Below are 14982 nucleotides of genomic sequence, written 5' to 3'. Positions count from 1 at the left end.
CGCATTGTAATGCTAGAAAATTGTTATTTTTATTCCCATTTTGCCAGCAAGAAACAGCGGGCTCAACCTCTTGAACCAGATGGTACCATAGCGGAGTGATGGCAGACAGGATACAGGCGTGTCTAGCTCCCAAATCCCAACAAGACGTGCTGTATTAAATTTAACTGTGATTGAGAGACTGTGTTATACGAATGCCTGCAGATTAATGCTTGTGACTTTGGGAAGCCTCGAGCAGAAGAGCCCTTGCCCTGTCTTGAATCTCAAGCAAGACATACTTGCTACCAGCTGCCACCCCCAGAGCCTCATAAAGGGGACTTCTTTAATCAGAACAGGATATGAGGAGGTGAGGCCGTGAGCCTCATTCCTCCCTCTGTGCGCCCCCCGACCCCCCTGACTCCTTTTCTCCTATCAGCCCATTACTGTTTGTTTCGAAACCAGCAGAAAACCAACACCTCCCAACTTCGTTGTGCAAGTTTAGCACCCAGCTGATGATTTCGGTGCTTTTTACCTTTCTGTCTCGCTCAAGACGAACGAAAGTGTGGTTTGAAAAGTCATGTAGCTGTTTTTGCACTCTATAAAGATGTTGCCGTTAACAATGAACTGTGAGCTCTTCGTGGGCAGCAACAGCGTACCCCGTTCTTGACACACCATGTTCGTGCCTCTGGAGATGCTCGTTAGATGCCACTGAACTGAAGGAACGTGTCAAAATCACCCAGCGCACCCAGTTCTGCACCCGGCCCTCTGGGACTGCCCTTGACCCTTCGCTGCCTCTTTGAAGTCTCCCTGTGCCCTGCAGGCAGTACCGCAGGGCCGAGGTCCTTCAATCCCCTCTGGAAAGTTTATCTTGTTCCTGAACCGTCTACCTGACCCACTTCACCCCTAATTTGCCACCGGTCCTCCCACCTTCTGACTCACAGATTTTTCTCTCCAGGGGTGGACTTTGTTATGGGCTAATTTGTCGCCCCAGACTTCATAGGCTGAAATCCTCACCCCAAGTACTGCACGCAGAGTGGGGACTTATTTGGAAATAGGGTCATTCATTAGGATGAGATCACACTGGAGTAGGGTGTGGCTGGTGTCTTTATAAAAAGGGGAATTTGGACACAGACGCACACAGCAGCGACAAGAAGACTGCAGTTATTCTCCCACAGGCCAGGGAACAGCCGGAAGCCGGGAAAGAGGCGCGGACCAGGTCCTTCCCTAGAGCCTTCAAGGGAGCATAGCCCTGCCGACACCTTGATCTTGGTCCTCCAGCCTCCGGAACTGAGACAATGCATTTCCGTTGTTTGGGCCGGGCTGGCAGCCTAGCAGACTGATGGGCCTGGTCCTTGACCCTGGCCTATGACTCCGGCCTTGCTTCCAGCTCCTCTGCTTCTGGCTGTCCTGAGGGGGCGGCTGCCATGCCTGGGTCATGCTCCTGTCTGGCTGCGTTAGCCCTTGAACGGGAGCTGGACCGGTGCCCAGAGACCTGGCGTCCCATTGCTCATCAGAGTTTGCGTATCCTCGTCGGGCTCAAGGGCCCCTCGGAGGCAGCCCAGGGTGGGTGGGGAGGCTGGTGGTGGGCTCTTTGGTGAGCCCTGAGGGCCCCCTCCCTGCTCTGCTGCTGGGAACCACTGGCGTGAATCCTGGGCCTAGCAGGGGATGAGGAACCCTGAGGAGAAGGACAAACTCTCAGTTGTAGCCTCCCTCCGGTGATGTCCCACATCCAACCACAGAGGGGGTGGGGTCCACACCTGTCCTTCCTCTTCTGACCCAGCCCGACCACACAGCCCCTAGCGTTCTTGTCACTTAGGAATTATCAGGGTTTAAGGAGCTCTGGGTCAGGTACCGGGGCAGAGACCAATATTTTTTTTACTATTATCTCACACCCTCATTCAAGAATAGCTATTAATGTGGGGAGGAGGGATAAATTAGGAGTCTGGGATTAGCAGATAAAACTACTATACTGTTGTTTATCTATGTAAAATAGATAAACAATAAGGTCCTGCTGTATAGCACAGGGGACTATATTCAATATCCTGTAATCAACCATGATGGAAAAGAATATGAAAAAGAATATGTATATATATGTATAACTGAATCACTTTGCTGTATACCAGAAACTAACACAACATTGTAAATCAACAATACTTCAATTAAAAAAATAACTATTAATGAAAGAAACAAACTTTATTTGCCAAAGAAAATATGAAGGGGGTCTAGGTCTAAGTGTCCCCCCACCCCCCTGCCTCCTGGGCTTTCTAAAAGTGTGGCTTCAAGCATCCCCGTGGATTAGAGCACAGATCACAGGCTGTATCACAGGCTACAGAATAAAAGTTATTGCAGAGAGAGTGAGTGATGAATGGTCAAATCTCCTGCCTGATTATTATATAAAGTGAAATTTAGAGAAGAAAGCGTTTGTAATCAGATAAAGAAGAGAAACCGACAAAGAAAACTGATTATGTCCTGAAATGTTTAACACAGCTGACACAGAGCTGGATCCCCGCAGAACTTCATTCATCAGCAGGGAGGTGGCAGAGGCCGAGGCACAGCTGGCGGTCTGGATTTGCCCAGCCAGACCCAGAGCTTGCTCCCCTGCAAGAAGAGACCTGCTCTTACTAGAGGAGATGGAAGGATACATCCCTTTTTCCTAACAGAACCACAATAGAAATGCCAGAACACGGCACACACTTTATAAGAAATGGAAACCCACAACCTTAAGTATCTTCTTAATCCTACTTTTAAGTATATATCCGTTCGTTTATGAGTCTAATACGATAAGCAAAAATTCTAGTCTCCAAAAAATAAAGTTAATGATCCGTTATTTCTCCTGACCTGAGATTGGTGGCAGCTCTTTTGTTGAAAAGTGACATTTCATAAGATGCCGAGTATGAAACATCACAGATGGTAAAAGGTTTTCTCCCGGTCCCAACACGTGACTATTATAAAAGGAATTGTGGAGTTTAATACTGTATTTAAAGCCAATAATGAAAATTTAATGTCAGTTCTGTCTCTACCATTAATGTTTTTATTTTTCCACTCAAAAATGTACTTCTCGGGCTTCCCTGGTGGCGCAGTGGTTGAGAGTCCGCCTGCCGATGCAGGGGACGCGGGTTCGTGCCCCAGTCCGGGAGGATCCCACATGCCGCAGAGCGGCTGGGCCCGTGAGCCATGGCCGCTAAGCCTGTGCGTCCGGAGCCTGTGCTCTGAAATGGGAGAGGCCACGACAGTGAGAGGCCCTCGTACCGCAAAAAAAAAAAAAGTGTACTTCTCTTTGTGGGGTTTTTTGTTTTGACACTTGTCAAACTTGCAGATATAGACACAAAAATAGATAGGCAGCATTTCTAGATCAAGGAATACAATGCTGTTCGAAGCACAGTTGTAACCGACAGGGTAGCTGGCAGCCCTGAGCATCGGTGCGCCGCGGTTGTGTCCAGGCTTTGAGACTGTACATGAATCACTCACCTCTCCCATCCTCAGTAAAGTCTCACCTGGGAATGGGGAGAAATCGTAGTAATCGCCTGTTATACCATGTTACCTGCAACGTACAACAAACCCCTTACCATCTGTGGTTAGCAAAACAGGATGTCACTTCAGAAGACAGCTCCCCAGGGCCTCACTCAGGCCCCCAAGGAAAGGGTTTGGTTTCCCTTTCAGATTCAGAAACTGTGGATTCCGTTCAGTCTCTTAGGGACAACCTCCACCAACCGAGCTCGGGAAAGACTGTCAGGGTGATCCTCGGAGCAATGGCCTCCGTGGGGCCCAAGGACCCCAACACCTTCGTGGGATGTATTTTATGGCTCATGGTGTGTCTGTCAGTCGGGATGCAGCTGTAGAAAACTGAAACCACTCTAGCTATTTAATGCATACTTAATCTTTGGAAGGTCTGGGAGTCATGGCTGTATGTCGCCACCAGCTCAGTTTCTGCCTTTAGGAGGTAAATTAAAAGGGCTCAGAAGAGCTTCCTTTCTCTGTACCGGCACCTGATGGCTGCGGCCTGGCTGTGAGTCGCAGGTCACCCCTCTAGGGTCCCCTGAGTGGTTTCTCTGCCCCGCTCCCCCTGCTGTAAACAGTACGTGCTTTGCACCAAGGACCCTCCGGGGAAATGAAGCACCCTCAGCTTGGGGACCAGGCAGGAGCAGAGGGGGTAACACCTGCACGTTACTTGTACCGTCTTTGGTCAGTACAGGGGGAGTGGCCATACTTCATGTCGTCTATTCGGGGCCTGAGTGGTCATCTACTTGCAAACAAAGAGAAGCAAAGCTGACTTCTGAAAGTGGAGGCAGCTCCTAGAACGCAAATAGAGAGCGGATGATAAATGAGTCCCTTACCGTGAGACACACGGCCGCCCAGAGGACTAGAGAGCTCAGACCAGGAGGGACCATGGCATTCCCCGCACAGGACAGCCTCTCCCTGGACAGCACTGGGCTTTCTCCGCAGCCTTCCTTCCGCCATCCTGCGACACCATCACTTACAGCTAGGTTGGCCTCCTCCAGCCACTTGCGGTCATCGTCCTTTCCTGAGGATCCCCTTCCCCTGTCAAAAGCCATTCCTTAGGAAGTGTCATCTCTGTAAAAGCCTGGTTCCATCCTTTCCATCCATTTAGTTCTCCCTAATTTTGCTCCTTGAGGGAAGCCCCATTTGGACGTTCAGAGCGTGCCCAACACTCGCTCTCAGTCTTTCCGCATGGCCGTGGCGGTTCACTCAGCACCGCCGTCAGCTCTACGCTTACTCCATTCTGAGCAGGACACAGGGCTCCCACCACATAGGCACTGACATACAGCACTATATTAGTTTCAGGTATACAATGTAAATGATTTGATATTTGTATATATTGCAAAATGATCATCGTAGTAAGTCTCGTGAACGTCTATCACCATACGTAGTTACCCAATTTTTTCTTTCATGAGAACTTTTAAGAATTACTCTTTGGCAAGTCTCTCAGATATATGCAATACAGTATTCTTAGCTATCGTCACCACGCTGTACATTACATCCCCAGGACTTATTTATTTCGTAACTGAAGTTTGTACCTTTTAACTTCCTTCATCCATTTGGCTGAGCTCCCACCCGCCAATCTATTCTTTGTATCTATGAACTTGGTTTGTTTAGATTCCACATATAAGTAAGATCATACGGTGTTTGTCTTTCTCTGTCTGACTTATCTCACGAAACATAATGCCCTCAGGGTCTATCCGTGTTGTCACAAATGGGAAGATTTCATTCTTTTTCATGGTTGGGGAATATTCCATCGTGTGTTTTCCATAGTGGCTGCACCAGTTTACATTCCCATCCACAGCATGCAAGGGTTCCCTTTTCTCCACATTCTCACCAATACTTGCTATGTTTTGTCTTTTTGATGATAGCCATTCTTACAGATATAAAGTGATATCTCACTGTGGTTTTGATTTGCATTTTCCTGACGATTTACTGACGTCGAACATCTTATAACGTACTTGTTGGTCATCTGTATGTCTTTGGAAAAATGTCTCTTCAGATCCTCCGCCCATTTTTTAATCAAATTGTTTGGTTCTTCGCTATTGAGTTGTATGAGCTTTTTACATACTTTGAATATTAACTTCTTAGCAAATATGTGACTGGCAAATATTTTCTCCCAGTCAGCAGGTTGCCTTTTCATTTTGTTCATGATTTCCTTTGCTGCGTACAAGTCTTTTAGTTTGATGTAGTCCCACTTGTGGATTTCTGTTGTTGCTTTTGCTGTCAAATGAAAAAAAACATCATGAAGACCAATGTCAGGTAGCTTACTGCCTAGGGTTTCTTCTAGGAGTTTTATAGTTTCAGATCTCACATTTAAGTCTTTAATCCACTTTGAATTAACGTTTGTCTATGGTGTAAGACAGGGGTCCAGTTTCATTCCTTTGCATGTTGCTGTCCAGTTTTCGCAACAGCATTTATTGAGTAGACTGTCTTTTCCTCACTGTATCATAAATTAATTGACCATTTATGCATGGGTTTATTTCTGGGCTCTCTCTTCTGCTGCGTTGATCTATGTGTCATTTGTCATGCTGTTTTGATTACTGTAGCTTTGTAAAATGGCCTGAGATCAAGAGCTTTGTTCTTCTTTCTCAAGATTACTTTAGCTATTCAGGGTCTTTAGCGGTTCCGTACAAATTTTAGGATTGTTTGCTCTATTTCTGTGAAAAATGTCACTGGAGTTTTGATAGGGATTGCACTGAGTCTGTATATTGCTTTGGGTAGTGTGAACGTTTTAACAGTACTAATTCTTCCAATCCATGAACACAAAATATCTTTCCATTTCCTTGTGTCTTCTTTAATTTCTTTCCTCAGTGTCATAGTTGTCAGTGTACAGGTCTTTCGCCTCCTTGGTTAAATGTACCGCGTGGTGACCATACTATAAAACTGTGTGTTTTAACGTTCAAAATTGTCTCAAAGGTATTTTGTAGGAGAGTAAGACAACAGGGTATAAATGACAAATAGCTAAATATTTCTTTGATTTTTTTTTTTGTTTTTTTACATAGGTACCCTGCTGCAAGATGGTATTTGGTAAAGAAGCTATAATGATTTCCAACGAGGTGTTAGTAGCCACAAGTGTCTATTGAGTTGGCCAAAAAGTTCGTTCGGTTTTAAGTTAAAGGACACATTTTTCATTTTCACCAAGAACTTGATCGAACAACATAGTCACTAACCGAATGGACTTTTTGGCCAGCCCAGTATATTAAGCATCTACTCTGCGCCAGCACCATTCTAGGTGTGAGGGATACAAAGAAGAATACAGCATTATTTGTGTCCTGGAAGCGTTTTCTGTCTTTTTTTTTTCTTTTCTTTATTTTAATGGCCACGCTGCACAGCTTGTGGGATCTTAGTTCCCTGGCCAGGAAGCGAACCCGTGCCCCCTGCAGTGGAAGCGTGGAGTCTTAACCCCTGGATCGCCAGGGGCGTCCCAAGAGCTTTCTGTCTTGACTGATGTTTGCTGAAGTGTAGTCCCTGGACCAGCATCAACATCATCTGGAAGCTTGTCAAAAATGTAAATTCCTGCGCCCCGCCCCAGACTTACTGAGTCGGAGACTCTGGGGGTGGAGAGGAGGGGGCAGTACTCCGCATTTTAACAAGCCCTGCAATGCATTGTAATGCGTGTGAAGTTTGAGAACTAGAGGAAGATAGGAAAATATAATTCTGTGGCTAAGTGCTGAGCTAGAGCTGGGCTCTAGTTGCTATGGGAGCCCTGTGGCAATCACGTGGGGATGGCAGGCAAAGAGGCGATGCACTAACTGAACCTTACAGGTGGGTTGGGACCTTGCCGGGGAAACAAGATAGGGAAGGACATCGCAGGCAGAGGAAAGAACAGAACATATGAGTGAACATGTTGACTTGGGTAACTTCAAGTAGTCCATGGTAGATAGGTTTTTTTTTTTAAAAGAAGAATACTCAAAATGGAATTGGGTTGATCTAGACTGAGTCCTCAGCTGAAGGGGAAAAGGTGGAGTTGATATTGTAAGCCTGTCTCACCAACTTGGCATGAACTTCTCTCCCTCTCTGTGTCCTTGGGTAGTGCCTCTTGTGATGGTTAATATCACTTCTAACGACATATGTGTCTTTAAGGTTGGTGGTGCCAGTGACATCTCACATTATCTTTTATCTTAGAATACCTTGTTGTGTTTCGTGACCAGGCTACAGTTAGACAGGCAGACATAGATCCTTCCCCGTGTTTGCTCTGTAGTTTCGTGTTTGCTTCACTTTGCTGTATGGATGGTAGGTATTGATGACCTTGAGCCTGTCCCTATCCTAATCTATTTCAGGTCTATTATTGGCTTATTAGCTATAAGTCATTGTTTCGTCTTAGTGGTCACTCCAAGATTTACAATATTCATCTTTAACTTACCACAGTCCACCTTCAAATAATGTTACACCACTTTGTGTATCATTTAAGAACCTTCCACCTCCCCGCTCCTGGCCTTCGTGCTATTATTACCAAACATTTTAATTCTACACATGTTATAAATTCCACTGTACATTGTTATTACTTTGCTTGAAACAGTTACCTTTTAAAGATATTTGAAAAATGAAGAGAAAACATATTTTCCATTTACCTACATGTTTACCATTCCCACTGCTCTTCATTCTTTTGTATAATATCAACTTTCCATCAGCTGTCATTTTCTTTCTGCCTAAAAAAACTTCCTTTAACATTTCTAATAACGCTAGTCTGCTGATGATAACTTCTGTCAACTTCTGGTTGTCCAGAAAAGTCTTTATTTTGCTTTCATTCTTTGAGGATGTCTTTGTTGACTATAGAATTTTATGCTGACAGTTTTTCTTTCAGTGTTTTAATGATGTCACTTTGTGGTCTTCTGGTTTGCATGATTTCTGATGAAGTTTCAGTCTTCATTCCCTCTGTGTAATATGTCTTTTTCTCCGGCTGCTTTTAAGATTTTCTCATTATCATTTGTTTTAAGCAATTTGATTATGATGTACCTTGATGTCATTTTCCTCATGTTTCTTGTGCCTGGGTTTTGTTGAGATTCTTGTATCTGTGAGTTTATAGTTTTCATCAAATTTAGACATTTTTTAGTCATCATTTCTTCAAGTAGTTTTTCTGTCTCCCCTGTGCTACAGAAGCTCCAACTACACATATGTTAGATTGCTTGATATTATCTCACAGCTCATTGATACTTTTCTCAATTTTTTACGATCTTTTTACTGTTTTATTTTACATATTTCTTCTCCTATGTCTTCAAGTTCATTGATGTTTCCTTTGCAGTGTTTAATCAGCTGTTACTCTCATCCAGTGTATTTCTCATTTAATATATAATATTTTTCATCTCTAAAATGATTTGGGCTTTTATATATCTTCCATGTCTTTCATCATGTTTGTTTTCCTTTATCTTCTTGAAGACAAAGAGTATACTTATAGTAGATGATCTAACATCCTTGTGTGCTAATTCTGTCATCTCCATCTTTTAAAAATGTATTTATATTATTGATTTTTCCTCCTAGTTATAGGTCAGATTTTCCTGCCTCTTTGCATTCCTGGTAATTTTTAATTGGCTTCTGAACAGTATAAGTTTATGGATTATGTTTTATTCCTTTGTAGATTGTTGGCACAAGTTAATTATTTCAAGGCTTGCTTTTATGTTTTGTTAGGGCAAATCTAGGGCTAAATTTGTCTCAGCACTAAGGCAATGTCCTCTGAAATCTCTACTCAATACCCAGCGTGTTATATGGTCTTTCCACCCTGGCTGACGGGAACACAGATTATTACCAGCCCTGTGTGATCGCCATTGATTTTTCTGCTTGCTCCTTTGGGATGGTTCTTTCCTGGCCTCAGGTAGTTTCTTTGTCCATCCGGGCCAGTCCTCACGCATACCCTCCACAGGACCCCTCTGCAGATTTCTGGACCTCTTTCTCCGTGAAGCTCCTTCCTCTCTGGTATCTTGCCCTGGAAATTCTAGCCAATTTGGCTTTCATACACTCTGAACTCTGTCTACTCGACGGAGCCAAACTACCAAGCTCTGCTTAGATCCTTCCGCCCTTTCTGAACGTTCAGCCTGGAAACTCTACCGGCAGCAGTAGGACTCATCTCAGTATTTCCCTTCTCTGAGATTAGTGTCCTGTGCTGTCTGCTGTCCAATGAACGGAAATTCTCACGCCACGTATTTTCCCGTTTTCCAGTTGTTAAGGCTGGGGGAGATTCTGTGATTGTATCGTGGGCCTCCTGTTGCAGATGAGGCTTTCAAGGACTGTGTATCGTAGCATATCAGGGGGCTGAGGAGAGGGAAATTAGATAACAGCACGAGACCCTAGAGTACGAACACTGAAGTTTAATGCCGTCATTCATTCCCTTGTCGGGGGTCCTTGCTGTTTATTTTGAGTGAGGGCTGCTGTGGTCATACAAGGGAGTGAGGAGCAAGGAGACTGGATGACTTGAACTGTGCGCTTGGCTTGATGCACGTTGCAGTTTTACCTGTTTAGTGCTGTGAGTTGAGCTGGAGATACCACATCTCGTTGTGTTTCCCAGATGTATCGGGAAGTCCGTACAGTGTCCTGGGAGTCTGCTGGACGATGGGGTTGTCTGTCTCTGAGAGGTTTTATTTTTTGTGGTCCTGAAAAAGCTACTGCTATGCGTACCTTCTTCAGCGTGAGTACAGGATGAAGGGCATGAGGGGGACTCTTGGAGAGGATGGTAGAAAAGAAGGTGAGGCTTGATCAGGAAAGGCCTGAGTATCGAGACTCTTATCCGACTCTTATCACACAGGTGTTACGGAGCCACTGAAGGAGCATTGAGAGCTATGTGAGCTGGAGTTCATTTTAGAAACATGCTTTCAGAATCTGTTGGTGGGGTAGGTGTGGCAAAACTAGGTATCAAATGAGTATGCTGTTCTCTAAAAGCAAACATTCAGTGGTTTCATCGATCTGAGCTTTGAGCAAACTATTTTATACACACTTGATAAATGGACTTTAAGTTCGATTAATTGAAGGGAGGAAGAAAATGCACGAGGGGTAAACAGATGGCATTTAAAACGCACTGCTCTTAAAAAGGAGTGAGTTAGATCCTCAACCCAAAACTGAGTAAACGGCTCTGGATTCACAAATCAGCAAAAGCAGGATGAAAGTGAGCAGAAAACGAACACAAAACACTTTCTGGCTGATGGGGTAGCATCTCCCCAAGAGCTGGATTACAGGGTGGCTCCAGCAAGTGTAGTGAGGTGGAGAATGTTTTCTTCTCCAGAACCGCCCTCGAGTTTAGCATGTCCTAGATGGGGCTGAAAGGAGCGTTCCGGTAAGTCACTTTGAGAGGCTAAGACCCCCAGAAGGTACGCCCTGGACGCCGTCAGATGTTTGAGAGGCTTCGTCGTGAGGAGGTGGGTCTGGTTAGCTGCAGAAGTTCTGCTTCGCTCGGCAACGTCTGCCGCTGATTCTCGGCAAGGCGGCACTGCCTCCCCAGGGGGCCTTTGGGACCGGAGACCGGGGCAGCCGCTAGCATTTAGGGGACAGTGGCCGGGGATGCTGGGACGTCTGCGAAGTTCAGGAGAGTCCACACGATGGAGAGTCGTCCCACCCGAATGCTGATGGTAATGAGGGGACAGGGACTCCTGCCAGCTCACTCCTCGCTCTCTCTCCCCACAAAACAGTGACACGTATTTAAAGAGTGCTGGCTGGAAGGGGTGATAAATTCCTGCCCGAGTATGCTACGTCACCACCTTGCCCAGGGCACCTACACGTCTTGGCCTTGCCCTGATTGTCCTAGAAGGGGCGACCAAGGGGGATTTAATCACCCTTTGCAGCCTAGTGTTATGAGGGTTTCTTCTCTTGCTTGGAGCCGGGGGAGAAAGAATGTTCCTTCAGCCTGTGGATTTAGACCACCATAGCACATGGGTTCCCCCAAGCCTGGGGTAAAAATCAAGATCACAAAGATAGCATAAATAGCGCGCCCTGGCTTCTCCCCCCGCCCCCTGCCATTTTCGCGCTCACAGGGCGGTCCTTGCAGTGGCTGCCCCACGTGCCGCCTGCCTCTGGCGCTGCCTGTGTGCCCCAAGGCCAATGAGCGCCCCACCGTGTCATGGAAAACCACGCCCCATCGCAGCCGAAGCTGCTGCTGCCTGCTCCCGTCGGTGCCCTGGGCCCCTGGGTCAGCGCCAGGCTGCCCACTGAGCCTCCCCTGTGAGCCCAAACCCTCTGGTGTTACTGAGGCTGCTGTAGAATGTCCCGGAGACCTCGGTGCATCAAACCCAAGTGGGATCTCTGCTAGTTCAGGGAGACCCCTTCTCCTGGTGTCGGTACCCCCGAGCCACCGTGGTTTGAGGGAAGGCTGTTCTTCCTGCTTTTGCCCACACCCCCTGCTGCACCAGGGCTCAGAGCGGAACAAGTTCATGGGGCCAGACAGGAACACAAAATGCGGCCAGGGCCCTGCCGAGCCGCCAACAATTCGCAGTGTTCGTCCTCGTGCACGAAACTCCTTCCGTTGGGTTTGCTCTGTCCCAGGAGGGCCCTTGCTCTGTGGCGCAAATAGGCTCCCACAGCCTGTGCTGTAAATGGCCACACATGCCCAGACTTCCCCGAAACTCCTGAAAAACACAGGCTTGTGTCAGACAGACCCCCGCACACCCAGCCCTAGGAGCCATTAAAAGGCGCTAAATGGCGTTCTCCCCAGGACCTGAATTGCTCCGAGATAGAAAAAGAGACTTTTAGGGGAAGGCAGTACCTTCCAGGCCCAGCAGACCTTCGTGTTCTCTGCTTGGGGACACGCTTTATCCCGGCCTGGGACCACCCGAGGGCTTCCTGGTCCCCGTGGGAAGATGTGTGCAGGACACAGAGCGAGGGGCTTAGGGTCCAGAGACCCTGCTCCTGGTGTGAAAGTCCTAAGGTCTCTTCAGGGGTAGGGGAAACAACTAAAATGCTTACTGAAGTCTGTGTAAAATAATGTGGAGTTTACCATCGTTCGGTGCATCGGCCGGGAAAGTTGCTGTTGAAATTCACCAGGCCAGGACCCCGCCGCAGATACTCTTGTTTCCTGGCTGGGATGGTTTTCTTCTTGTTGTGTTGTTTGTTTGACTTGTTCACCGGTTATAATTCTCCAGATTCTCCGACCGTTTAATACAATTTTGCCACCCCAGTGAGCCATCTGTTAAGGGGACTTCGTTCAAGCGAATTTCACATTTTCGGGCCACGTGGGTGGAGAAAACGGGGCATGCCAGCTCAGCAGAGGGATTAGAGGCAAGATGTGTCTGGACCTAGAGCCAAGCACTGGGCTCCTGCAGTCAGGGACGGGGCAGCAAGTTATGTTGTTTGGCTGTGAAAGGAAAAGGTGAACCTGGAAAACTCACATTTAAGAAAATCTATCCAATCGTGTAACCACAGTGACATGAGAGCTTAGGCAGCCTTTGTCAAAGGGCTAGGAAACCCGTGTCTGAAAATTTTTGTTCCAATATAAAAATTCAACCCTCCAGGGGCTTCCCCAGTGGCGCCGTGGTTGAGTCCACCTGCCAATGCAAGGGACGCGGGTTTGTGCCCCGGTCCGGGAAGATCCCACATGCCGTGGAGCGGCTGGGCCCGTGAGCCATGGCCACTGAGCCTGCGCTCCGCAATGGGAGAGGCCACAACAGTGAGAGGCCCGCATACCACAAAAAAAAAAAAAAAAAAAAAATTCAACCCTCCAGAATTTTAAAATAAATTATATCAGACACACTGGAGCTGGGAAAATAAAAACAAACCAAAATACAGCAGGCAGGAAAAGCACAGAAAATAGTCTAAAACCTAAGGTCAGCCCAGAGCACTCACTTTCTGCCTGAAGCAGAACAGGTGAAGGGCAGATTTTGGGAGCTGACACAGCCTTGTCTGTCATAGAAAGACCAGCGTTTGGGGCTTCCCTGGTGGCGCAGTGGTTGAGAGGCCGCCTACCGATGCAGGGGACACGGGTTCGTGCCCCGGTCCGGGAGGATCCCACATGCCGCGGAGCGGCTGGGCCCGTGAGCCATGGCCGCTGAGCCTGCGCGTCCGGAGCCTGTGCTCCGCAACGGGAGGGGCCACAGCGGTGAGAGGCCCGCGTACCGCAAAAAAAAAAGAAAGACCAGCGTTTACAATGAACTCTGTATAATCTTCCATTTAGCAAATTCTCTAAGGGTGTACATTTTTTTTTAAGAGAAATAGTTATCTAAAGCAAGGGGGAGCGTTCTGCATGTCCACAAATGTGTTTTAAAAGCATGACAATTATTCAGTGACTACCTCGAGAGGCCTGACTTAATCCCTCTGAATAACATCTAAGCATGACAAATGGTGGCCATTTACTAGTTCTCCTGCAGGGTGATGCTATCAGTTTGCAGGCCGTTGGTTTGGAACATTTAATGATCAGGAATAGTAAAGCAGTGCCAGAACCGTAATAGGATATGCGCCCCTTAACACCTTTCCCACCCTGTGCGCACACGCGCTGAGTGATGATCGCTGGCGTTAGGACGTTCAGATGCAGAACAGAGGGAAGAGGTGCCCCAAGTCACCAGGGCTCAGCCTGAGCCTCAAAGGGCCGTCAGTGGCGTTAAGGCCTTTCTTGTTCTGGCCTCCATCTCCCTTTGCAGCCTCATAACTCCCCCTGCCCGTCTACCTGCAGGGGGAGGATGGAGGGACACACAGGTATTCGCGGTGCCTGGCGGCGGGTTGGGGGGAAACACACCGAGGGAAGAGGCTCGGGTCAGCCCCGGCGGGCGCTGGGAAAGCTGCCACAAAAGAGTATTATGGACATCTCGAAGCTCTCCAAGGATAATGGGGAGTCGGCCAGGTTGGGGGAGGCTGGTGGAGGGCACCCAGGGTGGTGAATTCCTGAGAAAGGATGAGAACACTGCACACGTGGGGACGAATTAAAAGATGCCAGTGATGTTACGGGAAGAGCGACACCAATGACAGTTACCCCACCCGGACCTCACAACGCCGCAACAGCTCTGAGGTAGGCGGACCCTAGGAGGGCCAATGAGGACCTAGTTTTAGGTCTGGGGGGCTGTCATCAGGAAAGGGTCTCTGAGACGGCATTTTTGCTGACATCTGCCCTTGGACAGGACTTTGTTGGCAGGGAGAGCATCCAAGCAGAGGGGCAGGTGAAGGAAGGCCTGGCTCTGGACGGAGCTGAAGCCGAGAGGCACTGCCCCACACCCTGGTGCCTGCGATCAGAGCTTCCGCCCTCTATTCGCCTTTACACTTTCCAGTCCCTCCCCGTTTCTCTGCAGTATTTATGTGCATGTCATGTCCTGGCGGGCAGAGGCGGGCTTTCCAGATCTTGCTAACCCGGTGCCTGGCCATCCCTTGCACAGAGGCCTGGGCTCAGTACCCGCCCTCCAGTGAGCAGTGAGGTTCATTTCCTGCAGCCCCATCACAACCATGGGCCTGACATGTAAATGGAGCTTCAGAAGAAGCAAAGGCTCCCTTCTGGTGGCGCAGAGCCTACTCCTTTCCTTGTGTTTTCTCAGGTCAGATTTTCTTTTTTTCTTTTTTTTTTAAAATTTATTTATTATTTATTTATTTTGGCTGCATTGGGTCTTC

The sequence above is a fragment of the Phocoena phocoena genome, chromosome 18, assembly GCF_963924675.1.
Source record: "Phocoena phocoena chromosome 18, mPhoPho1.1, whole genome shotgun sequence".
In the NCBI taxonomy this organism is placed as follows: domain Eukaryota; kingdom Metazoa; phylum Chordata; class Mammalia; order Artiodactyla; family Phocoenidae; genus Phocoena; species Phocoena phocoena.
This window is presented reverse-complemented; position numbering follows the sequence as displayed.